This window comes from Anomaloglossus baeobatrachus, chromosome 1, assembly GCF_048569485.1.
Source record: "Anomaloglossus baeobatrachus isolate aAnoBae1 chromosome 1, aAnoBae1.hap1, whole genome shotgun sequence".
Lineage (NCBI taxonomy): Eukaryota > Metazoa > Chordata > Amphibia > Anura > Aromobatidae > Anomaloglossus > Anomaloglossus baeobatrachus.
Genome location: NC_134353.1, coordinates 170,994,214 through 171,020,593, shown reverse-complemented (window position 1 = coordinate 171,020,593; position 26,380 = coordinate 170,994,214). Strand labels below are relative to the sequence as shown.

The following is a 26,380-nucleotide window of genomic DNA, read 5'->3' as shown; positions in this document are numbered from 1 at the left end:
GAGCGCTACCACCAGTCTTGTCTCATGCCAACTGTTAAGCATCCTGAAATGATTCATGTGTGGGGTTGCTTCTCAGCCAAGGGAATCAGCTCACTCACAGTCTTGCCTAAAAACACAGCCATGAATAAAGAATGGTACCAGAATGTCCTCCAAGAGCAACTTCTCCCAACTGTCCAAGAGCAGTTTGGTGCCCAACAATGCCTTTTCCAGCATGATGGAGCACCTTGCCATAAAGCAAAGGTGATCACTAAATGGCTCATGGAACAAAACATAGAGATTTTGCGTCCATGGCCTGGAAACTCCCCAGATCTTAATCCCATTGAGAACTTGTGGGCAATCATCAAGAGACGGGTGGACAAACAAAAACCAACAAATTCTGGCAAAATGCAAGCATTGCTTATGCAAGAATGGACAGCTATCAGTCAGGATTTGATCCAGAAGTTGTTTGAGAGCATGCCAGGGAGAATTGCAGAGGTCCTGAAGAAGAAGGGTCAACACTGCAAATATTGACTTGCTGCATTAACTCATTCTAACTGTCAATATAACCTTTTGGTACTCATAAAATGATTGCAATTATATTTCTGTATGTGATGTAAACATCAGACAAACACAATTAAAAACCAGAGGGCAACAGATCATGTGAAAATATAATTTTGGTGTCATTCTCAAAACGTTTGGCCATGACTGTATGTAAACTTCTGGTTTCAACTGTATGTAATGCCATAGCCATGTTGGCATTGCTACTGGCATTACTGTGATTGGTCGACCACATTGCATCATCGGATCTATATGAGAACCTGAGGCGCCATGCTCATCACACTCTCCTCTGGAAGAAGTTCAGCGAGATTTGTTCTAGAAGGGAGAACTTGATTAAAATTTGACCAAAGCAAAGTAATGTCCTGTCATCCTATTGTGAGACTCTGACCGGGGTTGTCTATGACGGCGGTACGTCTCGCCCCGGTTGTGCTCCCTCCATGTATAGAAAGCAACTCCACTCCGGGGTTAATGCTGTTTCCCTACAGGCTGAAAGGAGGGTTAAAAGGAAACAGGAACATGGGCGTGGGCCCCTAGTGTGAGGGAGTGAACACAACTCCCTGAGTTTCTGCCAGAGAAAGACATGTGTGCTGTTTTGGACTTTTTGTTTGTGCAATAAACCGTGTGCTGTGACCATTGGTGCCTGGATCCCGTGTCTTCTGCCGCGCAGCCGACCACGCTACCTCACAGATGGTGGAGAATGCGGGCATGCCAGCCCGGTGAGGTGTAGCATCCATCCCTGGTGACCCAGCAGCGCATGTCCTGGATTCGAGCGGCTATACTACAGCCCAAACCCGGCGATGCCATGGAGGACATACTAAAGCAGCTGGCTCAGGCTAATGCACAGCAACAACAGGCTAATGCACAGCAACAACAGACCAATGCACACCTGCTCCGGTCATTGGATCGTCAGCAGCAATCCTTGCAATTGCAGGAACAAAGGCACCAAGAACAGATGGTTCTCCTGGCCAAGTCGATCCGTGCCGGACCGGCAGCAACAACCCCGAGACCGGGTGACGACGGCAGCATCCGGAAAACGGTGAGACAAGCGTTGCAAAAGATGACCCCGGGGGATGATGTGGAAGCGTTCCTGGCAGTGTTTGAGCGGGTGGCCGAGCGGGAAAAGCTGCCGACCCCCCAGTGGGCTGAGGTATTGTCGCCCTATCTGACGGGGGAGCCCCAAAAAGCATACCTGGACCTCTGTACCGAGGACGCCATAGAATATGAGACACTGAAAGCCGAAATACTTGCTCGGTTGGGGGTGAATACCTATGTACGGGCTCAGCGGGTAAATCAGTGGTTCTATGAGGAAGTCAAACCCGTACGCTCCCAGGCCTATGACTTGTTGCATCTGGTAAAGAAGTGGTTGCAGCCTGACACTCTGAGCCCTGCGCAAATGGTGGAAAGGGTAGTGGTTGATCGCTTTGTGCGCACTTTACCCGTCACCATGCAACGGTGGGTAGGACAGAGCGACCCAAGTACCCTGGACCAATTAGTGTGCCTGGTGGAGCAGCATGTGGCTACGCAGGACTTGATACGGCACACTGAGACTTTGCGTGCCGCCCGTCGGTCCGGCCCCTCCAAGCCTCGGGCCAAGGACCCAGCGCGGACACCGGTGCGGGAGTCCGCTACCGTCCCATCTGAGGCCGCGCCCGCGGTCCCTGAGGTCCGGAAGGCTATGTACCCTAAACGACAACTCGTCAAGGGGGTTTCCTTCCCTATTAGATGTTGGCGGTGCCAGCGGGTGGGACATATGGAAGCCCAGTGTCCACTCACCATGGATTGTGGGGTTACCCGGCGGGGTTCAATGTATGCTCAGGCGGTGTGTACCGCGGACCTTGTCTCCCCGGAGACTGAGCCCCACTTGTGCCAAATACAGGTTAATGGATGTCCGGTTACAGGCTTGTTGGATTCCGGAAGCTTAGTGACCCTCGTGCGATCAACCCTAAGGGCTGAAGTAAAGGCCACAGGACGTACCGTGGGGGTGGTTTGCATACATGGGGACCGCCGAGACTATCCCACGGGGATTGTCACCATCACAGCACCCTGTGGTCAGGTGCAACATGAGGTGGGACTTATTAACACTCTTCCCTATGACGTGATCCTAGGAAGGGATCTGCCGTATTTTTGGACTCTATGGAAGGGGCCTCCTAAGTCCCCTCAGGTATTGGACAGTCCGGGACCTGAGCCCGACAATCCCGAATCCGGGACGCCTGCCGTAGGGGTCCCCATGATAGGGACAGAATGAGTACCCGATAGGTCGCCCCTAGAGGTATTGGCAGGAGAGGCTGAGATGGTCGAGCCCATCCCGGAGTTGGAGGCGTCCCCGGATACGTTTGGGACAGCCCAACTCCAGGACCCTACATTAATACATGCCCGGAGTCGGGTGACAGTGGTTGACGGGGTGGCACAGCTGCCCGGTGCCCAGGTAAGGTACCCCCATTTCGCTCTTAAACAGGATTTACTCTACCGGGTAGATGAAATACGGGGCGTGGGGGTAGAGCAGTTGGTGGTGCCCCAGCCATATCGCCGGCGGGTCCTCGACTTGGCTCATAAACACCTGATGAGTGGCCACCTAGTGGTCAAGAAAACGCAGGAGCGAATATTGCAAAGGTTCTATTGGCCCGGGGTCTTTGGGGAGGTAAAACGGTTCTGCGAAACCTGCCCGGAGTGTCAGCTTACCGCACCCCTGGCCCACTTTCGCAGTCCGTTGGTACCGTTACCCATTATAGAAGTCCCTTTTGAACGGATAGGGATGGATCTGGTGGGGCCCCTCGTAAAGTCCGCTCGAGGGCACCAACACATCCTAGTGATCGTTGACTATGCCACCCGGTATCCAGAGGCGATACCTCTCAGACATACTGCGGCGAAGCTTATAGCTCGGAAGTTGTTTGCTGTGTTCTGCCGGGTGGGGTTGCCCAAGGAGATCCTTACGGATCAGGGGACCCCATTCATGTCTAAAGTGACCAAAGAGCTATGCTGGCTACTCCAGATCAAGCAGTTGCGTACGTCTGTGTATCATCCTCAGACGGACGGTTTAGTGGAGCGATTCAATAAAACCCTGAAAACCATGCTCAAAAGGGTGATTTCCAAAGACGGGAAAGACTGGGATATGATGCTTCCCTATTTGATGTTTGCCATCCGAGAGGTGCCACAGGCATCCACGGGGTTTTCGCCTTTTGAGTTGTTATACGGGCGACATCCCCGGGGATTGTTGGACCTGGCAAAGGAAACATGGGAGCAGGAGCCTACCCCCCATAAAAGTGTGATTGAACACATTTTAGGAATGCAGAACCGCATAAGCGCGGTCATGCCAATTGTGAAGGAGCATTTACAGGAGGCTCAGGCCGCGCAAAGTGGCCGCTACAATAGACAAGCCACCGTGCGAACCTTTAAACCCGGGGATCGGGTGTTGGTATTGATCCCCACGGCGGAGAGTAAATTCCTGGCTCAGTGGCAAGGCCCCTACGAGATAAAGGAAAGAATCTGGGTGGTCAACTATAAGGTATTGCAGCCCGGTAGGCGGAAACCTGAACAAATATATTATGTCAACCTGTTAAAACCTTGGCAGGAACGGGAAAGCCTGATGGTTGATTTTTCCCCATCTCCCTCCTCTTTGGGTCGTTCAAACCCGGCTCCAGCGACCTCCGGAGAGGACGAACCGGAAGTAAGGATTGGAGAAGCCCTCACCAAGCAACAGAGGCGAGAGGCCAGACGGCTGGTTCAGCAGAACCCCGATGTCTTCTCCGAGCTGCCTGGTAGGACCAGTCTGATACGACATGACATTGTCACCGAGCCTCACCTGAAGGTATGCCTGAAGCCATACCGGGTACCGGAGGCTCGAAGACAAGCCATATCAGAGGAAGTGAAGACAATGCTACGCCTGGGGGTCATCGAAAAATCCCGGAGTGAATGGGCTAGTCCCATTGTCCTAATACCAACACCCGATGGCTCCTTAAGGATCTGCAATGACTTTAGGAGATTGAACGAAATATCCAAGTTCGAACTCTACCCCATGCCCCGGGTGGATGAGCTGATTGATAGGCTGGGACAGGCGCGATATTTCACCACGCTCGACCTGACCAAGGGGTACTGGCAGGTGCCACTGACAGAGTCCGCCAAGGAGAAAACCGCTTTTGTTACGCCGGAGGGTCTCTTCCACTATGTTGTCTTGCCTTTTGGGTTACATGGCGCTCCGGCCACGTTCCAGAGGTTGATGGACTTGGTGCTGGAACCCCACCAGGCGTATGCATCAGCGTACCTTGATGACATCATTATTTACAGCTCTGAGTGGCAGACCCACTTGGAACAGGTACAAGCGGTGGTGAACGCGCTCCGAACAGCCGGATTGACAGCCAATCGCAAGAAATGTGCGTTGGGGCTCACGGAAGCCCGCTACTTGGGCTACGTAATAGGCCAAGGAGTGATTAAGCCCCAAATTAACAAAGTTGAGGCGATCCAGAAGTGGCCTAGACCCCTGACCACGAAGCAGGTTAGGGCCTTCCTGGGTATCGTGGGGTACTACAGGAGGTTTGTAAAAAATTTTGCGGGACTATCAGCCCCCTTGACGGACCTTCTCAAAGGCAAGAAGTCCGTCATGGTGCGCTGGACTCCGCAGGCTGAGGACTCCTTCCGGGCCCTGTAGGGGGTCCTGTGCGGACAGCCCGTTCTTGTCAACCCTGATTTCCGGAAGGAGTTCATAGTACAGACTGACGCCTCCGAGGTCGGCCTGGGGGCAGTGCTGTCTCAGGTGGTTCAGGGGGAGGAACACCCCGTCACCTTCTTAAGTAGGAAGCTCACCCCTCCCGAGCGGAATTATAGCGTAGTGGAGAAGGAGTGCCTGGCGATCAAGTGGGCCTTGGAGTCCCTACGCTATTACCTGCTGGGACGACAGTTTCGCTTGGTGACTGATCACTCTCCGCTGGTCTGGATGAGGTCCGCCAAGGAACGGAATGCCCGGGTTACCCGGTGGTTCCTTTCTCTGCAGAACTTCTGGTTTACGGTTGAACACCGGGCCGGTAGGTTGCAGGGAAACGCCGATGCCTTGTCCCGTGGCCCGTGTTTGATGGCGGGAGTTCAACCCCGCACGCTTGAACTGAGGGGGGGGTATGTGAGACTGTGACCGGGGTTGTCTATGACGGCCGGTACGTCTCGCCCCGGTTGTGCTCCCTTCATGTATAGAAAGCAACTCCACTCCGGGGTTAATGCTGTTTCCCTACAGGCTGAAAGGAGGGTTAAAAGGAAACAGGAACATAGTGTGAGGGAGTGAACACAACTCCCTGAGTTTCTGCCAGAGAAAGACATGTGTGCTGTTTTGGACTTTTTGTTTGTGGAATAAACCGTGTGCTGTGACCATTGGTGCCTGGATCCCGTGTCTTCTGCCGCGCAGCCGACCACGCTACCTCACACTATATAGTATATACTTGCACCCTTTAGTGCCTATCATGTGTTTAGCCTGGTTTAACTTAATAAATAAATAAATAGTTTAAAAAAAATGATGTTGGTTCTTCCCCATTTTTGATACCCAGCTAAGGTAAAGCAGACGGCTGGGAGCTGGTATTATCAGGCTGGAAAAGTTTATGGTTTTTGGGTCCTTCCTAGCCTGAAAATAGCAGTCGGCAGCCACCCCAGAAGTGGCTCATCATATTAATTGCACCGGATCTTGTGTGCGCGTGCGATCTAATGTGTGATTGTGAGTGCGATCTGATGTGTGTGTGCGATCTGATGTATGTCAGTGTTGGCCAGAAGCAGGGGAGGACCATTGTGGAGCATACCTGCTGGGAACCCCTGTCGAAGATCGCAGGAGGACATGGAAGTAATGCAGATGGCCGGGGTCTGGTAAGTATGATTCTCCTGGTAAGGGGTGTCTGCTTTTTTGGGGAGGTAAACTTACTCCCAACCGTGTTTTCCCGAGAATAAGTCCTACACCAAAAATAAGCCCTAGCGGATTTTATGAGGCAAAAAATTATTTAAGACAATGTCTTATCTTAAGGGATACATGGTTTATACAGTATATTTAAAGAAATTTAGAAAAATCTAAAGTCTTTGGAATTTCTCCAGTTTTATTAAATGAGAGCCACAGATCGATGATAGGTACTCTTTCAGGCTGGATTCACATATCCATATGCCGCAGTCTGAGTACAGACCATGATGGTTGGACTAGCCGCAGATTTCCTGACTAGAGATGAGCGAACACGAACTGTAAAGTTCGGGGTTCATACCGAACGCATACTTTTGAAAAAATCAGTGTCAGAGTTCGGAGTTCGGGTGCTATACTAACCACTCGATTGAGTATTGCTGTGCTCAGGTACGCTTGGTGCTTGGCCCAGTGTGAGCTGTATGCAGTTTCTAAATGGCTCTCACTGGGGGTAAAAAACAATATTTTTGGATGTATTGTGTCCAAAACAAATACCCTGTCCTCCCCTGGAAATACTCTGTTTAAGGCTGACTGAGAGCCAAAATGCCCAATCATTGATTTCCATTGAGGGATCAGGTCAAGTCGAGTTACGAACTGAACTTTATCTAAAGTCAGGCTGAAGCTGGAAAACCTGAACTTCAACGGGTCCACTCATTTATACTGACCTGAACTTGAATGCCTCATAAATGCCATTGAGGCTGTGGAGTTCAGTTCTTGAGTCCCGAAGCCAATCTGTGAAGCACAGATTGTGGTATATGGATGTATGAATACAGACTACTTTTAACCTGTTAAAGAGGACATTAGAAGTAGCACACGAGAAATCTGGTCTAGCTGTTGTTTTGGGTTAGAAGTTATTGTATACTCATGATGTTATATGAAGAACTATTCTGCTACATATTCTCCAAACAAATTTTATATAAACCATAGATAAATACAACCAGAATGAAAAACCAATTATGGTAAATATGAGCAGCTCTTTAAAAAAAATTGTTCTCAGTTGATTCTCAAAGAATATGGTACTCATAACTTCACTATCCTCTACTCCACATCTGCAACATATGTTCCTCCTACTCCACATTTTATAAATGGGCCCCATCTGAAGATAGCAGTTGTTTCTCTTTAGTCTTTTCCATACTATTCAAGGTCCACTGTGCAAATTGTAAATTTATTTACATTAGAAATGAGTAGGGTTAGAACTGGGATTAACAATAAAAAAATTGATACACTGACCAAGCCAGTCCACATGTTATCTAACAACTGGCACTCCAACAAGCCGGCAGAGTTCTGTACCCACAGCCAACAAATATTGTCAGAGGATTAAGCAAGCAGATCTGATCCGACATCAGTAAAATATAATTATATTCCGCAGTGCACAATAGCAGTAACAACTGGCAGACAAAATATAATGAAAGACTGAATACATTAAGAACAGAAACGTAAACAGAATATGATTATCTGTACAGTGAGACAGACTATTGGCCTATAAATTATTTCTTCTTCTCTGGAGTCTCAGTTATATTCTTGACTAGACCACTGTACAACAATAGAGACGCATAATAAGGATGATAATGATGATTTTAAATGTATATTACTTCACTTGTAATAGGACCCAAAGCGCCTGTCTGCAACTAAGTAAAGAGCATAGCCAAGACCTTAATTATGTTACATTAATATCAGTTAGGCAAAAATTGTCAGATATAGAATGCAAGTACAGAGCTAAGAGAGACTTCAATAAACCTTACCGCTCACAATTAAAATTTATTAACGTAATTCAATTCTCATGGATTATTCTTTCTATATTTTGTCAGTTTTTGTCTTATACCAAAGACATTTGTGTATTTTACAATATCATACATCAAATGCTCACTTAGTGATTGGAATTTCTCAAGTCAAGGACGTAGCGACCTCTGTTGCAGAATATGCAATCGCAATCAGACCCCCATGTGAGGGGGCTTGCTAATACAAGAGCCTATTTCACCTAGATGAGCAAGGATCCAAGGAGGCACATTCAGTTGAAATGTATTGTGGCACATAGACCCACCAGGCTCTCTACCCTGAAATACACGCCGTGGCCATTCAGAGGCTGGCAGCTAATTTCGATATACTTGTCATGGGCAGCACATGGCAGTAACATCGCAGGCATGCCAAAGTAGTTTGCCAGGCTTCTTCACTTGCTAAAATAAAGGGGGGATATTTTGCCAGGAAAGAGCTCAGGATGGGAAAATGATACTTTGATGAGGGACATTATACGAGGAAGGGTATCAGGATGGAGGACATTATACCAGGGGATATAATTGGGGATATTACTGGAGGGGACCAGTGATGTTACTGGAAGGATCCCAGTATGGAGATTATAGCAGGAATGGGTCCAGAATGGAGGACATTATACCAGGATGGGGGACATTATAACTGGAAGAGGCCCAGGATGAAGTACATTATACAAGAAAGAGGTGACATTTTACCAGGAAGGGGCTCAGGATGTAGAAAATTATACTGGAATGCAAGACATTATACTAGAAAGGGGCTCAGGATGGAGGACTTTATACCAAGAAGGGGCCCAGGATGGAGGACTTTATGGCCAGGATGGGGGACAGTTTACCATAAAGAGGGGTATTATACTAGGAAGTGGCCCAAAATGGAGGATAATTTACAAGGTTGGGGGACATTATTACAGGATAGGGCCAGAATGGAGGACATTATATCAGGAAAAGGCCAAGCATGGAAGACATTATACCAGGAACGGGCACTGGATGCAGGACATTATACAAGGATGGGGGACATTATTACTGGAAAATTATACAAAGAAGGGGTACATTTTATCAAGAGGGAGCCGGGAATGGAGGAAATTATGTTGAGATGAGGGACATTATACCAGAATAGGAGACATTAGACCAGGAAGGGGGATATTATACTTGGAAGGGGCCCAAGATGGCGGAAATTGTGCCAGAATGAGGGACATTATTGCTAGGAGGTGCCTAGGATGGAAGACATTATATCAAGAAGGGATCCAGGATGGGAGACATTATTACTGAAAGGGGCTCAGGATGGAGGACTTTATAACAAGAAAAGACCAAGCGTGCAGAAGTTTATACCAGGGAGGGATCCAAAATGGGGGATCTTACTAGATGGGGCCCAGGATGTAGGACATTATACCTGGAAGGGTCCCAGGATGGAGGACCTTATACAAGGAAGGGGGAACATTTTACTATACCAGGAAGTGGTCTAGGTTGGGAGACATTATTACTGGAAGTAGCCCAGAATAGGGGACATGCTTACTTGAAGGGTCCCAGTTTTGAGGATATCCTACCTGAAAAAGACCCCGGATGGGTCCAAAAATGGTGAACATTACTACTGGAAGGGGCCCAGAATTTTAGGGCGGCTTTGCACGTTGCGACATCGCACGTGCGATGTCGATGGGGTCAAATCGAAAGTGACGCACATCCGGCGTCGCAGTCGATATCGCAACGTGCAAATCATTTTTGATACGATGAACGAGCGCAAAAGCGTCGTTATCGTATCATCGCTGCAGCCTCTGACATTTCCATAATGCCGGTGCAGCGACAGGTACGATGTTGTTCCTCGCTCCTGCGGCAGCACACATCGCTGTGTATGAAGCCGCAGGAGCGAGGATCATCACCTTACCTGCCGCCGGCTGCAATGAGAAGGACGGAGGTGGGCGGGATGTTTACATCCTGCTCATCTCCGCCCCTCCACTTCAATTGGCCGCCTGCCGTGTGACGACGCTGTGACGCCGCACGACCCGCCCCCTTAGGACGGAGGCGGGTCGCCGGCCAGAGGGACGTCGCACGGCAGGTATGTGCGTGTGAAACTGCTGTAGCGATAATAATCGCTACGGCAGCTTTCACTAGATATTGCACGTGCGACGGGGGCGGGACTATCGCTGCAGCATCGGTAACACATTGTTACCGATGTCGCAGCGTGCAAAGCCCGCCTAAGACATTATGCCAGGAAAGGTTTCAGAATTAAGGATATTATACCAGGATGGGGGACATTGTACCAGAAAGGGGCCCAGGATGGGAGACATTATGACATGAATAGGGGACATTATAACTGGAAGAGGCCCATTTTAGGAGACATTATACCAGCATGTGGGACATTACTATTAAAGGGGCCAGGATGTGGACATTATTGCAAAAAGGGACCAGGATGTGAGAAATTATTACAAGGATGATCTCAGAATGGGGGACATTATTGCAGGAAGGAGCCAAGACCTTTCACAGGATGGTGGACATTTAGGAGTTGGCTGTGAAATTTTGGCATTACTCCACTCTTTTCATAAGTTTTCCTGAATCAATTGGTGGGCTTAGCCTTGTCCCAATTCTTGATTTGCCCATTTTGGCGCAACTCTCTGAGCCTGGCATAATAGCGCCAAAAGTCACTAAACCTTTGCAAACTTCAGGGCTGTACAAAAATTTGGGGACATTTGAAGATATTTTACACCAGAAAACTGGGAAAAACACTTTAATGAATCTGTTTTTTGTGTCTATTTCTGCTTCATAAAGGGAGAAAAACTAAAAAAGGCTTTAAAAGGACACTCACCAGGTTTTGGCAATATAAACTAAAGACATCACCTTTAACTGCTCTATTGCTGCAGTCCATACAGGTTAATAAACTGCAGTAATATACCAGTTAAAAGTTCACTCCAGTAATAATGCCACCCATCCTGAGCCCCTTACTGTACTAAGGTCCCCCATCCTGGCTCCCTTCCTGTAATAATGTCACACATCATGGGCCTTTTCTAGTAATAATGTCTATCATACTGGTATAATGACCCCCATCCTTGGCCCCGTCCAGTAATACATCTCCCATCCTGGACTCCTGTCTAGTATTAAGCCACATCCTGAGACCCTTTCAGGTATAATGGCTCCATCCTGGGCCTCTTCCAATATAATGTCACCCATTCTGGGCCCCTTCCTGGTATAATGTCCTTTATCCTGGGCCCTTTCCTGGTATAATGTTACCCATCCTGGACCCTATCCTTGTATAATGTTCCCCATTCTGGGCCATTTCTGGTATAATGTTTCCCATCCGGGGCCCTTTACACGTATCATCTCCCCATTCTATGTCCCTTACGCTAATAATGATTTGCCACCTCGTCTAACACTTTTTTTTAAAATTCATCTTCTTACATTATCGTGCTCCTATGATGTGTGGCATTCTTTTCCACAGCCAGCCAATCTGAGGCCAGCAGCTGGCATGCAGAATCCTATGGTGGCAGATGAAGTCATTGAGCTGTGACACGCATGATGAGAACACTGATATGAGATGCCAGCCTCAGATTGGTCGGTGGCATGTATTGCTGTGCAGGGAGTTAGTGGGTCTCAGATGCACATTGAGCTGAAATCAGCGCTGGAGATGGCGAGCCCCTATCACTTTGCTGGAACTGCAATATACTGCATTTTTGACAGCAAAAATACGCAGCATTAAAAACTCATTTTGAGCACAAAGCCTAAGAGAAACAATCAGCTCTGTCACTTATTTACCTGAGAGATATTGCTTTTCTGCCCAAGAAAAGAATTTCAAGTAAAAATCCTAACTATGGTCAGTCAGTCCAGTCAGTCAGGACTCTTGTAAGATAGGCAGTAAACAGACTTCTGGTGCAAGGGTTATGGTAATTCCTAAAATGTCCTCCAGTAACTCTAGTAACAGTAACTCTTCCCAAGATGAGCAAATGTTGCGGGCGGGGGCCGCCTCCGCTTCTCTCTCTCGGGGGCCTGCTCAGATCCGGGTTACTGCTATGGCTCGAGTGGTGACCGGACCTGGGCTCTCACGGCTGCTCGTCCTCACAACCGTCAGGAAGGGGGGGTATTTACAGGGGAGTTGTTGTGTCTGTGACGCCACCCGTGGGTTGCAGTGAGGGATGGTGGCACCGCTGCTGCCTGGTAATGGGTCGCCCGGGGCTGATGGAGCAGGGCAGCAAGATGGGATCCCCTCCATGGGTAGGGGAGGTGTAGTCCCGGGGCCCGAGGGTTGAACATGGGAGTAATGGCTGTTGGAGGTGGCGCGCCGGGCTGGACCGGGGGACGGGTGTACTCACAGTTCAGTAATTTCACACAAGTCAAGTAGTAAACCAAGTTGCCAGTGGCCGGCTGCCTTAGGAGGGTGTATTCGGGTCCCGCACCCAGGTTAATTAACAGGTATCCCTTCCTCTTGCACTTTAATAAATAATAATCTTCATTTCTATAGCGCCAACATATTCCGCAGCGCTTTACAATTCAGGAGGCTCATATGCATATACATATCATATACATAAACATATACAAACAAGTAACAATTATAGAAGATACAATATTTAAAGGGAAAAATGGCAGAGCTTACAATCTACAATGAGATGGGGGAGGGGCACTTTGTGTTTGTCTTTCCTTCTGAACGACTTCGCATGGAACGGAGACGTCCACTCCAGGTTCGGTATGTGTTGGGAGCTGTGGCTTGCGAAAGCTGACCCTTGGGATTTCAGTTGCTTCTGACGGACACCCTATCCCCCGCGTTGGGCTTCCATTTTGCTCTATCTAGGCAGTTAGTGGGACAAAGTCTGGAACCTTGTTCCTGGTTGGTTAATTGGAGAGGGGCTTGCAACCTTCCTCGCCCTAGGGTCCAGGCACCCCGACTGTGCACGGCCTCCGGACCAGATTCCCGCTGTCGGTACTGGCGGGCTACAACCCTGCCCCTGTCCACTTTAGGTCTCCCGCGACCTGATCTCCGTCGCCTGTGGCCCTGCTCACTGTCTGCCACCTAGCCGGGTAGTCCATAGCCGGGTAGTCCAAGGGCCACTACTCAGGACTACACTGCTGTCAGCTCTCCACACTTCAACTGTCAAAACTTGTCTGTTCTCCTTCACCTCTTCCACTTGACTGTTGTGTTACTAGACTCTTGTGTTACCGCCTCTGACACCTCAGGACCCCTAGGTGGGCGTTCTCATCTGCCTGATCCCACCCACTGGTGTGTCCCTATTATCATGAGGGGGTGGCTAGGGTTTAATGGCTGTGTGTTATGCCTAACTGTAGGTTTTGATGGTGACAAGGAGGATGTACACTTTTGTGACTACCTGGTTTTGCCAGGGTGTCACACAAATGTGTGGGGATCCTCATGCCATGTGCCAAAAGTCCACAGCAGACATTCCACACCGATGACAGGAGACAATCTACCCATTTTATGAAGCTGTGTTTGGGATAAATAGCAGAGGTGTAAGAAGTATTGCTGTGTAATTTTCTTATAGATTGCAGAAGACGCATAAAGTGAAGACATAGGGTTGAAGTATTTATGTGCTGAACATAGATTATATCTCAAAAGTGAGTACATCCCTCACATTTTTTGTAAATATTTTATTATGTCTTTTCATGGGTCAACAGTAAAGCTAGGACACTTTGATACAATGTAACGTAGTCAGTGTACAGCTTGTATAAGAGTGTAAATTTGGTGCCTTCTAAGTAACTCAACACATTAGGGGGAACCTGTCGCATACAAAATGCGTTCTGACCTATCACCAGACGCATGTGTGCCCTAAATACACCTCCCTACCCATCCCTGTGTTGTAAAATTGTGTAATAGGAAAGTAATAAAAAAAGTTTTATTACTTACATATTCACTATGTAAATAGCAGAGCTCGTCGCCCCATGGGTGTCACATCTCCCTGTGGGTGTTTGCATACTTTCCATGGTATCACGCCCCTGCGGGGCACCTTTTCCCAGTGTTCACTCGCTGGCTTCAGATGCGCTCTGCGCATGATCAGACTCTTCTGATCATGCGCAGAGCGCCTCTGAAACTAGCAACAAGCACCTGGAAAAGGCGTGGGAGTGGTAAGTGCACATGCGTGGGATTCTGAAAGAGCGACGGGGGACGTCGCTCATTTGAACCATTGGTATCATGTCCACAGGGGCGTGATACCATGGAAAGAATGCAAACGCCCACAGGGCGATGCGACGCCCATGGGCCTAGAGACCCTGCTCATTTACATCGGGAATATGTAAGTAATAAAACGTTTTTTTTATTACTTTCATATTACACCATTTTACAACAGAGGAATGGGTAGGGAGGTGTAATTAGGGCACACATGCATCTGCTGATAGGTCAGAACGCTTATTGTACGTTACAGGTCCCCTTTAATGTCTGAACTGCTTAAAAAAAATATGAGTACACCCCTAAGTGAAAATGGGCAAATTGTGCCCAATTAGCCCTTTTCCCGCTCCGGTGTCATAATTAGCCCTTTTCCCTCTCCGGTGCCATAATTAACCCTTTTCCCTCTCTGGTGTCATGTGACTCATTAGTGCTACAAGGTCTCCGGTGTGAATGGGGAGCAGGTGTGTTGTATTTGGTGTTATTGCTCACTGTCTTATACTGGTCACTGGAAGTTCACCATGGCTCCTCATGGCACAGAATTCTCTAAGGATCAGTGTCATATCTTTAGTGAAAAGATATAATGAACTATCTACCAAAATGTGAGGGGTGTGTGCACTTTTGTGATATACTGTACATGTGACCATGGCAGTCAGACATTGGCCTCAGCGTAAATGCTAGCAAGTACGCACATAACCACCGAGGCCAGTAATTGCTTTTAGCTGTCATACTGTATATATGAACAGCGCATCATCACTTAGGGCTTATTCAAACATCAGTATTTGCAGGATGAGGTATCCGGATGTAGCGCTCTCTTGATCAATATGTGGTCAGTATTTTCCATCAGTATTTGTACGCCAAGACCAGGAGTGGAAGTTAGAGAAAAAGCTATAAATGAAAGACTGAAACCTGCTCTGTGTTTTGGAGACACTCCTTGTTTTTTTCATAGAAATACTGATGAAAAACTGATGCAAAAATACTGACCTGTGAATAAAGCCTTAATGTAAATAAAAAGGATCAGTGATCACTGAAGCTACAGCAGTGGAGTGGTATTGGATTTAAAGAACAGCTATTGTGACGCCCTGGCAAAACCAGGTAGTGTCAGAAATGTTTATTTCTAAATTTTGTGCAGTTATATTGGTTTACCTGGTGAAAATAAACAAGTGAAATGGGAATATATTTGTTTTTTATTAAGTTGCCTAATAATTCTGCACAGTAATAGTTACCTGCACAAACAGATATCCTCCTAAGAAAGGCAAATCTAAAAAAAACCCACTCCAACTTCCAAAAATATTAAGCTTTGATATTTATAAGTCTTTTGGGTTGATTGAGAACATAGTAATAATAATAAATAATAAAAAAACTCCTCTAAAATACAACTTGCCTAATAATCCTGCACACGGTGTACAATATTCTGCAGTGCTATATATAAGGGCTCATTGGTGGTGGCAGCAGCTTATAGTCGCCAAATCTGGTGAAAGGTTCCCTTTAATAGTATTATTTTACAGTTATGTTTTTAATAAGATTTTCGACAGCTACTATAATTCTTCATCTTTTGGACAGCTCGTTTACGTGAAAATGTAGAAGACATCTTAAACATATTATGTTTCTATTGTGTATTTGTATGCAGGTCTAATAAAATATACTGTACATAAGATGAGTGCTAGGATGACCCATTCTGCAATATGGCCCAGGATTTCATATCAGCGGTAATAGCAAAGACTACAAAAGCAGAATTATGCCAAAACTCTTTCTCTTACTATTGCTTTTCATACTAGAGAATTGATGCAACTGGATGAAGAAATTCTTCCTTTAACTAGAAGATATTTTATACCTTTTTACTGTACCTTACTGAGCTGAAGAAAATGTTCTCAATTCATCTTCTGAATATATTGAAACATAAAAGCCTAGTGAGAATGAGCGCTTCCATTTCACATTTGCTTAAAGCCTTTAAAAAATAACACTTAAAGGTTATATTACTTGTAAGCCTTCATGTTGCAATATGCTACTCTTTTTTTTCTTATGCATCCAGGGAGAACCGCTGGTTTGATAGCGGATAGGCTTCTCGGCACCACATTTTTTTTTTTTGTGTGATATGATTTAACTACATAGTGATCACTGCAAAATAAAACAGGAAAATCAGCCAATATAAGCAAACACAGTTTCTGCAAGTGAAAATGGCTCAGCGCACAGGATTTGCTAATTTATGGGAAAGCAGAATATGCATCAGATAGAGAATTACATTACAATTAATGGGCTTCAAAGATGTTATACAGCATTACCCCTGTAGTGGCCGCTATGCAGAGCTTGTCCTGACAGTATTCTCAGAAACTACAGCTCGACTGGTAATGATCAGCTTTTTTGTTTTGCATTAACGGTAATGAGTGGACTTAGGGAAGTTCGAGCTCACCAGTTTTGGACAGAAATTAGTTAAACGTTCAGTCGGGATCCAGACTTGACCCGAACTTGAACTATGAGCCTAAACCCTATAAATGTCAATGGGGGCCCAAACTTTGGTGCTGTAAAATTTCCAGTTGACCTGACATCACCGTGGTCAGCCCCAGTCTTCCTGAGTGGCTGGGCTGTAGATGGAGTTTCACTGCTCGTCACAGCCCAGCATCGTTCCTGCTTGTCGCACTCTGCAGTGAAGTAGTAAGTGCACGCGAGACGCTGAGCTGTGATGAGCTGTGATGAGCTGTGATGAGCTGTGAAGCCCCGCCCACAGCCCAGTCACTCAGGTAGATTGGGGTTGGCCACAGTGATGTCAGGTCAACTAGAAGTTGATGTGACATATCCCCGGATCCCAGAGGTCACAGAGTCCCAGTCGCACTTCACGGGGATGAGCGGTCCGCTATAATGCCGCTGACAGACAGAATTGGCTGATGAAGATATTTAGAAAAAGCCTATCAGTTTTACAGGGATATGGTCACTACTGCAGAGTAGGGAACCACCCCTTTAAGCTGGAGCTCTCTGACATCAGCACAATAATTTTTAATATTAGAAATATACCTAAAACTCAATTAGATGAGTGAACTTTGTAGCCTCTGTAAACACATAGAAAAGATTTGTTGAATTCCAGGACCTAATCTTACAGGTCTTCATTGCTTCAGTTCGCAGTAACATATTCCCAGTCACCTTTGTGTTAACAGCAAAGCTGAAGTAAGAAAGACCCAAGGAAAATGTTAGAAAGTTATATAAAACCAAGCAACTGCCAGACAGGGATCTGCTCTCACTTGATAAAAATGGCTTGTGTGCAATGTGTGCTATACAGCAGGAGACATTGGGGGAGTTAATGAATTCCGTTTATGTAAAATACGTCAGTGGCTCATTTCCATTCCAAGATACACTGTCTCAGAATTATGTTTTTCTAGGTCTTAACATTACATAAAAATATATTAATGTCTCTCTCACATGACCTCAGTGGCTGAAAAAGCATAAGAATAACTGTGCTGTGATTTGGCTTCCTCCGACCCTTTATTTATACTGTTTGCGCTGTCTTCATTTTCTCTAGCACATTAATGGAATTACTTTTCAGATACCATTTTATTTTAACTCCCATTCACTATGAAGGAGAACTGTTTAGACATCACAAATTGGCAATGATTGTGGCAGATTTACTAATGGGATTGTGCCTACACTTTGGGGAAAATGCGACAATCAATCGACTTGTCTAAAAATGCAACAAATGTATCATACAGCATGAGCCAATGTGATAAATCTGGAACATTTTCAGGCGGTCTGGACTAACTTTGCACTTTGTAAATAGTGTTTTTATGTGTGCCACATAGACATATAATGGCTGGTGTTGTAGACCATTTGCATCACTGCAATCGCGCCCAGTCACAGCCTTTATGCAAACAGATCAGAGAGGTACGCAGGATTGAAAGGGAAGGTTCACAAGTACAGCTGGACCTCTATGTGTGCGAACCGTACTGCTGAGGAATTAGATAATACTGCAGCTAAGCTGAAGCTCCTTTGCACTGCTGGGTTGGCGGTGGCTTGTTAACCCCTTTCTTCTAGGGATTGGTAGGTGGCGCAGCAGCACGACCCTACTATCTATATACTATCTATACAGTATAGTAAGATCAGAGTCTAGTGATATCTTACCATTTAATGTGATATTTTAAGTGTAGCCTGATATCACTCCGAAAAAGGGAACCACCGTTGACACTTACAGTTACAGTATCTGCCACAATCAGCCAACGGCTTTGATATGCAATTTCTGATTTAAATTTTAGATTAAAAAAATTGCAATGCTTATCTATGTGTCTGCCTTTTGCAAGGAGCGTGTTGACATGTAGTACATGTTACAAACAAGAATATGTTACACATAAAATTTAATTTCTTCAGACATTTAATAGCAATAACTTGTCCAAAAAAGGCTTTCAAGACAGACAATAGTGTATGAGCCCATCTAGAACTCTGCTGCCTCTTTTAGCTATTGTCCAGGCTTGAGAAAAAAGTCATGATTTGTGCATGCTGTCATGATTCCCCAGTATTTCCGGTATGAGTAGAGAGCCAAGTAGCTGCCTGTATGTGTGACGCCCTGGACTAGCCAGGTAGTCACATACATAATAACATACCCCCCCCACCCTAGGCAGTTACAGCAGTCAGACAAAAACCCTTGTTGCCTCCCTCCAGGGTCTGATGTCCACACCAGGTGGGGCGGAGCTAGGTGGTTGGCCCCACCCACCGAGGAGTTCACAGGCCTGGAGGCGGGAAAAGCAGGAGATGAGTTTAGGAGTTGAAAGTGAGAGGAGTGAAACGTCTGCGTGTGCCTTGGTAGGAGCCCAGGTACTGACAGCAAGGTTGGCAGATGGTGGTGGCCGTCTGCAGGAGTTAGCGGAACTCTGTGGAACCATAGGACCGGGGTTGGGCGGTGGCCCACTGGTACCGAACCGGGGAGCGGAGTGAAGCTAAGCACACAGGCAGGGTCATTGGACCCCGACCAGGCTTGGAGCCGCTGACAATAGTCAAATCCGAGTGTGACAGGAACCCCAGGGGTTTCCTAAGAACCAAGTCCCGACAGAAGGCAACAGTCCACACTGTGAGAATATACAGCCACCGCCACAGGCTAGAGATCCAAGGGCCAGCGCCTGCGGGCAAAAGGGATCCTACGGTACCTATACGCCGGGAAGCGGACCACGGTTGGGAAACCATCGGAGTCAACACTGTTTACACAGGTGCAGGGAAAGACAGCCACCATCAGCCATCCAGGGAGACAACAACAACAGCACTGCAGCCGGCTGCGGGAGCCGTCCGTTTGGTTTACCAGAGACTCTGTCATTGATTGTTTGAGTGAGTACACCAGTGCCGTCAGGCACCGCGCCGCGCTGTCACTGCAACCCTGCACCCCAGCCATCCAGCCTCCCCGTTACACCACCGGGTCCCGGGATCACCAACCCCCTACCCACAGAGGGGACAACATTCTAGCTGCTCCCTACCATCTCTCCCGGGATCCCCGTCACCAGCAGCGGTGGTGCTAATAATCACGACGACCCGTGGGTGGCGTCACGAACAATCTCCCCAAACCATCCATCCCTTTTCACTCACGGGTGAGGAGCGCTGCTCGAGTCCCCGGGTCTGGCCCATCGCTCGAGCCACCAAGCAGCAGCAGAAGCCCCGGACCCGAGCGTGGCGAGCGCGTCCCCTCCGCCCGCGACATATGCAAATTGAATACTTGTGGGTAACTGCTGTCTAGACCTCTTGAGTTTCTCAATAGGAACTATGGAAGCATGGAAATCTAGTCGGCACTTGACTTTTAGTATGCAAATCCCATACATGTAGTGTTCCATCAGTGCTTAGCCGGCTGTCAGTCAGTGCTGGGGTGTGGTTACAGCCGCTGATTAGTATGTACTTAGGTGTGACTGAAGCTGCACCTCAATGACTGAAAGCTGGAGGCTTCCGGAAGGAACAAAGTGCATTTCCAAGGATGCAGGCTTTCTATATAGCAGCTGCACAGTTTTACAATGCTATTAACCTGGTGTTTAACCCCATATTTGCAGGTAAATTGCGTTTTTTGATATGACGTCCCCTTTAATTGATGTTGGGGTTTTTTAAGTGAGGTTTTTATACATTTTTAAATGCATTTTTTAATTTTTTTTTGCCTCACTCTTCCTTCTCAGGATCATGCAATATGTCTTAAAAATGCAACAAAAAACATGAAAAATACATATAAACTATGAAATCAAACACACTAAAAAATTGACATGCTGCTTCTTGAAAAACTTGTTGCAGGTCATGAAAATACGTGAGGAAAATAATGCATCAAATATGCAAATATACATGTGAACAACTTTAGAGACATTGAAGACCACAATTGGTGCTCCCCAGGAATCCAGCCAAATAGCAAAAATCCTTAAAAAGAATTATCAATACAATATACCATATAGGCATGGGTGGTCATCTAAATATAATAAAATACGTGTTTCAGCTTATTAAAAAAGTCTTCTTCAGGTTAAAAAAAAAAGCGTAAAATCAGAGAAGTATGCACTATGTGCTGGTAGATGTCCGTTCTCCAAGTGCCACTCCTTTTATTGTGCTTTAGTGGTGATGACTGGGATGGGTGGAGAGTTACGTACTCACATCCACCTGATGGAATAAGACCACCACTTTTTTTTTGTATAGATAATTCCTGTTGCTCATTTTTACCTTTATCCACAATGAAAAAAGATTATGTCCAAATTGATGATTAGATGTGACAAGGTGTTACAATTCACCCACATAATATTTATAGACTAATCGAGAATAGTAGTGAAAAATGTGGTGATCTTATTCCATCAGGTGGATGTGAGTAAGTAACTTTCCACTGATAGATCATCAGTATCTGATTACTGGCTGTTAACTGCTATTACTGTTATCACCGGCAGTGGATGAAAGTTCTCGGGTGCTGAAGGAACACAGCAGTTCCGTCCTTTCTAGTGGCAGGATTGGTCCTGCAAATCCCCCCTAGTCACATGAAAGTATCCAGGAACTTATGGCCAGTGCTAAAAGCTGACTGGCAGGGATGCCGGATGTGATAGGGCAAACCACAATGAGGAAATGAGGGACACCTGGTGAGGAGCACACCAAGAAGGGAAAAACAATAGAAACCATCAGCATTTGGGAATGGAAGAAAAAGGCAATAGTCCAGCAGACAGAGGAACCAACCACAAAACAGAAGGTCACAGGATCAAATTCCCAAACTGAGCCATGATAAAAGCCTATACTCACCTTCAAACTGGCGTCACTTCTCTGCAGTCTATACTGTGTCCCTGGCTGATCCCCTGGCATCAATTCTTAAGAGTCGTATTTCCTGTTTCCAGTCGTACATCTGCTGATTGGCTGTAGCCTTAGCATTTCAAACCTGTTTCTTCCAATCATGTGGTATTTAAGTGCAGCCTCTGATCAGCAGTCACTGATTGGGTGCAGTGGTCACTTGATTCCCCTCCCCACACTGGATGTCAACATGTCATAAACTGAGTGCCCAATCTGAGAAGAAGAAACAAAACCGTTTACCTCACATTTGCTTTGGGGCCTTGGCCATTGCCCAGAGCCTGATGGCTTTGTTCTTCCCTAAATATTTTATTATACCTTAAAGGGGTGGACCACTACAGAGCATAGTTGCCACATCATGTAAAACTCATAAAGAAGGCTTTTCTCAAATACCTTGTGTAGTCAATTGTGCCTCGGAGCAGCGCTATTGTGGTCTGCTCATCCCCATCACGTGATTCCCAGGCTCTGTGGCCTCTAAGATCTGGTAATGTCACGTCAACTTCCAGTTGACCCAACATTACCGAGGCCAGCTCCAGTCTCCTTGAGCGACTGGGATGTTGGCGGAGATTCATCGCTCGTCACAGCCCAGCATCACGTGCGCTCTCCTTCACTGCAGAACATCGCAAAAAGGACCGATGCTCAGCTGTAACGAGTGGCGAAACTTCACCCACAGCCCAGTCACTCAGAGAGAATGGGGCCACGCTCAGTGATGTTGAGTCAACTGGAAGTTGATGTGACATCACAAGATCTCAGAGGTTACAGAGCCCAGGGGTCACATGATGGGGATGAGCAGACAGCAATAGCTCTGCTCAGAGGTACAATCGACTACACAAGGTATTTGAGAAAAGCCTTCTTTATAAGCTTTACATCGATGTGGCCACTATTCTATGTAGTGGACCACCCCTTTTTATGACCAATGTATGAAGAAAACAATTCTCACTTTATATCAAAATCTGTCTGATCATCAGCTATAACATCAAAATGTTTGGCTCATAACATTTAATTTTGGGGGGTGAAAACTATTGAATTTTAATCTTTTTTTTAATATGTTATAGTTTTCATTGGAATTTTTGATTCCATGCGGTGACAAGACAGACTTCATAAAGTCATTCTGGTAGATACTGTTTTCTATAAGACCAGATTTAGGCTCAGTGGAGATGGTAACTCTATAGCAACTCTATTTTACAAGGGAAAGAGTATCATGTGTAAGAAAATAACCCTACAATAACAATGAAAACTTTTCTGCATACATTTTTCAATATTACTTATGTTAGTTGTTTCAATATGAATTATGTTAACTGATAGAAAGCTTTTAAAGGCAATCTGTCAGCTGTTTTTTTCTACCTCATCTGAGAGTAGCATAATGTAGGAAAAGAAATCCTGAATCAAATTTGTATTACTTAGATTACTGGTTGCAGCTGTTCTGACACAATCAGAATTTTTAGCTTTAGTCATGGAGCAGAGTCCAGAGGGCTCTCCCCGCCCACACCAGGCTCTTTATTTAGATGGTACATTGACAGTGAGGTACCAATCACAGCAAGGGCGTGTCAGACTGCCATGCACGTGAGTTTTTAGTCCCGTAATGATAAAGGTCCTGTTGCTTAAGCAAACATAGAAAATAAAAGATCGTACTGTAACAAAACAGGCATGTCTGAACTTTCTTTGTTAACCCTTGCACCATGCTGGCTTCAGCTTACAGAACAAAAACCTGCAGACAGGTTCCCTTTAACTCATATGTTGTCACAGCTCTATTAATTGGTAGCATGTAAAAAGAGAATTGTGACATAATACTGAACACAATGTAAATCAATGGCTATTATTAATAGAAATAGAAACAGAATTATAAATTATAGAATATATAATACATAGCACAAACAATTTAGCTCAGTGGAATGAAATAACACAATTGGCATCTGCTACTTTTGTACAATTCGTTGACTAGTCAGCGTTAGCAATTATGAATGCAGAAGACCTTACCTGTCCCTCCTGTGGAAATTCTGTATGCTTTTTCGACCAGTGCTGCTCCAATGTGTGCAGAATGAGGTACAGTGCTAGTGATGGGGCCAAAGAAAAAAGCTGGGACGGGGGAGTGGGCTGAATTGCCTGAGAGCACGAAGCATAAATGTAGCTTTGTTTAGCTGTGACAACCTCTTGCTTCTTGCCAGCCTTGGTCAGAGGTAACTGGGAATTACAGATTTCTTCAACCACGTCAAATCCCTAGGACATCCATGATCTCCTTACTTCCAGCCTTAAACACAAGCTTCCTTCATAGATATGCTTATAAGGGCAATTGATTCATAAGCAGAACACAGTACTAGTAATTTGCTAGTAGTTTATTTTTGACCATTCTGACATTCACCATTCATAAATTATGAGTGATTAATAAAAGAAGAAAAAGCAGAGAAAGAAAAGCAAAATATTAATTGTGACATCTTGTTGTAGGGCAGAGATTAAATTGCAGACATATCTGTATCATATAACTAATAACTTCAAAGACATGTGGCTATTAGTCCAATGTACAAGACCCGCAGCTAGCTTGGAAATCGCAGGTTGAAGTCATGGATGCATGATGCTGGCCTTAAAGAGGTTGTCTCATCTTCTAGAATGGTTAAAACTGCAAAGTGTGTGTAAAATCAAGAAACTTTGTAATTTTAAAAATCTCAATTCTCAAGTGTGAAACGACTTTTAATTTTACAGCTCACTGCTAGTTGCCACAGTTATCAGCTAGTTCTGCAGTCTACCAGAAATGGCTGATCTCATAGTCAGGAAGTTCACCGCTTGCAAGATCTTTGCTATAGAGCTTGCAATCACTGCTGTGAACGTGGCTGGAACACAGAATCTGACTGGCTACAGTACCCCTGTGGTACTCCAATGAAGGAAAGGCAAAGTTGAGTGCACGATTTTGACAAATGCACAGTTTGGACATGCCACCAGTTCAAAATCAGGATAACAGGAAGACATGAGACTGGAGAGTGGCCTTGTCCTGGAGATAGAAAGTGCAACAACCTGTCAGAGGAGAGTCAAGAGGCCCTCGTACACATCAAATAGTTGTTCCAGCTGACTTTCATATAATATGTTTAGCATCCGCAGGCTGGAGTCCCACATGTAAGAGACTCACGCGAGTTTCGCATCGCATCACCCGGCACAGCCGCACAATCTCTGGACACGAGCGACTAATCTGCATAGAAATACATGCAGTTGACCCACTCCTGTCAGGAGAGTTTGCTGCTGTGCCGGGTGATGCGATGCGAAACTCGCACGAGCCTCTCACAAGTGGGACTCCAGCCTGCGGATGCTAAACATATTATATGAAAGTCAGCTGGAACAACTATTTGATGTGTACGAGGGCCTCTTGACTCTCCTCTGACAGGTGATATTGGTCGAAAAAAAAAGATTGTGCAGCTGGAATTTCAAAGCCCAATTCTTTTGATTTTAGGGGAAATATCCACTGTTAAAAAGGCTTTCTCTGCTCTCCCCAGTGAAAACCCAAGAAGACTTTGCAGAGTCAAACCTTCATGTGCATAGGGGAGTTGGGAAAGATACTTTGCTTCCGAAAGAACCTTAGCTGACAGCCATCTCATCTGCATGGCCAGTGTTAGGCACACAGCTAGTTTTCTCTGACCAAACTTGTACCAATGTACTAAAGATCTGAATGTATGCCATCCATTGGTTGTAGTTTGAGATAAGCTTGAAAATGGATCTGCCACTCTAACACAAATTAAGGACATATGCTATCAAAACATCACTTTTAGATTTTGAAGTGACACAGGATAGGTATTACTTTATTGGTTTCTTTAGGTGTGTCCATTGTCCATTGTCTCTGTTGTGGTGGAGCTGCCACCTGATGACCTAGGTAATCTTAATGCTATACTAATGCTATATCTATATTTTTTCCTAACTGATATACAGCAAATTACGTTATAGATTGGAGAAATGTCATGGTGCAAATGAAAGACAACTTTGAGATATACACAGATGAAAATTGCCTAGTCAAGATGCTCCGAAGTGCGGCTTGTTAGGATCAAAGATTGAGCTGTATCCTTTAAGAATCATGCACTATATTGCTAGTGACTTGGTTAAGTCTGAGGGAGCTTGGGAGTAACACCATAAGCAGTACTATGCCCCCCTGGTAGTTTGGCAGAGGTTATGCTTTTCCTGTCACTAGACATCTGACACATGCACATGAAGTAGCCTGGCAAAAGTTGGAAAGCTGTGCAACCTAGTAAAGTCAGGTTAATAGCACTGTGAATAGTTATAGCCTATACTGCTGTCAGTGTAGTTGAAGGAAAGCAATCTAACCATGTGAGAGCAGGGCCGACACTAGGCATTTCAGGGCCCCATACTGGCAAAATTCTTGGGCCTTGAGACTCCACCCAAGCTCCACCCCAGCTCCGCCTCCGCCACTCAAATCTTCCACACTCTCAAAGCGTGCATATATATTCACACACACACACACACACACACACACACACACACACACACACACACAATCATGGCCAAAAGTGTTAATATCCTTGAAGTTGTTCCAGAAAATGAAGTATTTCCCTCAGAAAATTAATAATACACCCTCTACACTGCCCCTGTCCATAATACACCCTCTACGCCGCCCCTCTCCCTAATATCTCGTCCACACTGCCCCATGTATAATATCTCCCCAAACACACTGCCTCTCTGTATAACACACCTACACATAATGCCCAGTGTATAATATCCCCACATGCACACTGCTCCTCTGTATAATATTCCCTCCACACACACTTCTCTGTATAATATCCCCCCCCCACACACACACACAGCTTGTCTGTAAAATATCCCCCTCCA

The 26,380-nt window shown here is 45.8% G+C and overlaps 1 protein-coding gene across 2 annotated transcripts in view; it reads right to left on the bottom strand.

Moving 5' to 3' along the window:
* Positions 1 to 23,634, bottom strand: part of SCRG1 (stimulator of chondrogenesis 1) — a 61,283-nt gene extending 37,649 nt beyond the window's left edge. Inside the window, exons 1-2 of one of the 2 annotated variants that reach the window (XM_075334912.1) lie at positions 23,537 to 23,634; positions 21,518 to 21,775 (exon numbers count right to left, since the gene is read on the bottom strand). The gene's annotated coding sequence lies outside the window, so the exon portion shown is untranslated. The remainder of the gene's footprint in view (positions 1 to 21,517; positions 21,776 to 23,536) is intronic. The other variant, XM_075334921.1, reaches the window with a different exon arrangement.
* Positions 23,635 to 26,380: the final 2,746 nt, after the last annotated feature.